Source organism: Triticum dicoccoides, chromosome 6B (assembly GCF_002162155.2).
Source record: "Triticum dicoccoides isolate Atlit2015 ecotype Zavitan chromosome 6B, WEW_v2.0, whole genome shotgun sequence".
Taxonomy (NCBI): domain Eukaryota; kingdom Viridiplantae; phylum Streptophyta; class Magnoliopsida; order Poales; family Poaceae; genus Triticum; species Triticum dicoccoides.
The window spans coordinates 129,513,249-129,516,273 of NC_041391.1; positions in this window are offsets into that span (position 1 = coordinate 129,513,249).

Here is a 3,025-nt window from a genome sequence, read left to right on the forward strand (position 1 = left end):
GCCCCGCCTCTGGCACCTCCGCCACCGCGCCCCATCTGCTCCGACCCGGCGCGGCCGGCACCGCCTCGGACCTCGCCGGCCCCTGGATTCGGTGCCCCACGCCTCGCCGGCGCCTCGCGCCCCACCGCCGGTGTCCTCGCCCCGCAGCCGCCTTCACCGTTCCACCTCTCCCCGCGCCGGATCCGGCGAGATCCGGCCGGAGGAGGCCCCCTCGCGTTAGATCCGACCATCTCCGTCGTCTCCGGCGAGGTTCTCCGGCGAACCTCGTAAACCGTGCAGAGCCAGAGGTTGACCCCGAATCCACCAAGTCCTCGATTATTTTGTTATTTTCATGCCATGTTTGACCTGCCGTATCTCTGCATCCATAGCTCCATTTTGTGCGTGTAATATGTCAAATTGTTTGCCTCAACGAGTACATCATTTCATTCCATTGCATCATATTCATTTGAGGTCATCTTGATGCCTGAATCATCATTGTAAAAGTGCTTCATAATGTTTTCTACTGTTTGTTATCAGAACGAGCTCTTTTGTCATTTTTGCCATGATTGATGTGTGCATCCTATGAGGTTGATGTCTACATGTGTTTTGAACTATGCCATGCCATATTTACAGGGGTGTATGCCAAGTATTTTTGTGATCAATGTGGTGACTAGCACAAGCATGCAAACTAGGCATCGTGATGTTGGTGATTTTAGTCCCTGTTCTGCTGTTATTTTGATGTCATGTAAACTTGATGCTACAGAGAGATCCATGCATATTTTGAGATACTTCAGTAAGGGTGTTTTGAACATGTGGTTATTGTCTATCCATTCATGCCCTTGGTTGCAATTATGGAGTAGTCTAGAATATCATTTTCGTGCTCTACTTTTGCTTCAAAATATTTCCTGGCAGATTGTTTACATGTTATTCAATTTGGCCAAGGTTGCTATAGTTGATCCGTGCATGCTATGGACTTGTTCTTGACTTGGTTTGTTCCACAAACATGTCTTCTTGATGATGCTATACTTATCTTGTCATGCAATGACTTGTGGTGAGTGAATCGAGCTTGTTAAGTAGGGTTCATGATGTTGCTGTTTTGCTAGGCTGAATCTGTTATTTCGTGATGCTATATAAACATGTTGCTACTAATCATTCTATGCATAATCTGGAGATGTTCTATAAACATGTTTTGATCTACATGTCATCCTCTATCCATCCATGCCCCTGGTAGCATTTATAGCCTGCTGTAGCTTGTTCATATCTTGCTCCAAAGTTGCTTCATAATGTTGCTGTCAGCCTGTTAACATTAAGTTCAGTTGTTACCATGTGTTTTGCTAGTGATCCATGCACCCTATGACCTTGTTATTGCCATGCTTAGCTTCACAAACATGTCTTCTTACTGTTGGGTGCCTTTCCATGCCATGTATTGTTCTGTAGTCAGTTGCACAAGCTCATTTACATGCCTTCATAATTCTGTTCCTGCCATGTTTGAATCTGTTTAATAACTTGCTATGTTTACGTGGGTGCCATCATATTTTCTGATCCCTTTTGGCTTATGGTCAGTAAGGGACTTTTGATCTATGCAATTAGTAGATTCATGCCATGCCTTTGTTTTCCATGATAAGTTCCTGTAACATGTTGTTTGATAGCTCTGAACATTGCATCGTGATGTTATTTTCTGCAAAGTCTGAAATTGTTTTAACTTGCAATCTTACCATGTGTGTTTGAGCATGTTCTAGTGATTTCTGGAGATAGCTCAGTGTTCATGTTTTGTTGTGCTTTACCTTTATATCATGCCCATGCCTTTTGTTATTATATTGTGGTGCTGTAGCATGTTGTTTTGATGCTTGCAATATGCCTAGTTGTTGTTTTGGACAGCTTGTCCTTTAAACTTGTTTCATGTGTGTGTGTTTGACCCGTTGCCCCGTTTTGAGTGTGCTCTATATGAAACTTGCTTAGAATTGCATGTAGCTTCATATTATCATGTTGCATCCTTGTTTTGAGATGTTTGCTTGATGTTTGGGTGCATTTTACATCAATGCCATGTTTCACTTGTTTTGCTCATATCTTCTAGGCCGTAGCTCCGAACTAAATGAACTTTATATGCAACTTGACTAGAATCTCATGTAGATCATCTTTGTGCATATTAACTTGCTGTTTAACTACTTGAACATAAGGTTTATTCAGATCTGGACCAATTTCGAAATATGCATATGAGGACTTACCGGAATTGTTATATGTTGTTCCCGGCCTCATTTAAACTTGCCTTGATGTGTTGCTCTTGTTTGCATCATCTCTTGCCATGAGTAGCTTCATATAGTCTTGTCATGCATCATGCTTGTTGTGCATCACGCCTTGTTCATGTGTGGTGTGTTTACTATGTTATGTGCTTCTTCTCGATAGTTCCTGTTTCGTTGCGATCATGAGGATTCGTTCATCTATGCTTGGTTCGGCTTCATCCGTTCATCTTCTTCATGGACTCGTTCTTCTTCCTTGCGGGATTTCAGGCAAGATGACCGCTACCCTGGATCTCACTACTATCATTGCTATGCTAGTTGCTTCGTTCTATCGCTATGCTGCGTTACCTATCACCTGTTCTTCAAGCCTCCCCATATTGCCATGAACCTCTAACCTTTGACACCTCTCCTATGCAAACTGTTGTTTGGCTATGTTACCGCTTTTGGTCAGCCCCTCTTATAGCGTTGCTAGTTGCAGGTGAAGTTTAAGATTTCTCCATGATGGACAAGATTTTTGGTTGGGATATCACAATATCTCTTATATTATTAATGCATCTATATACTTGGTAAAGGGTGGAAGACTCGGCCTTTTGCCTAGTGTTTTGTTCCACTCTTGCCGCCCTAGTTTCCGTCATACCGGTGTTATGTTCCCGGATTTTGCGTTCCTTACGCGGTCGGGTGATTTATCGGACCCCCTTGACAGTTCACTTTGAATAAAACTCCTCCAGCAAGGCCCAACTTTGGTTTTACCATTTGCCTCACCACCACCTACTTTTCCCTTGGGAGTCGCTCTCTCGAGGGTCATCTTT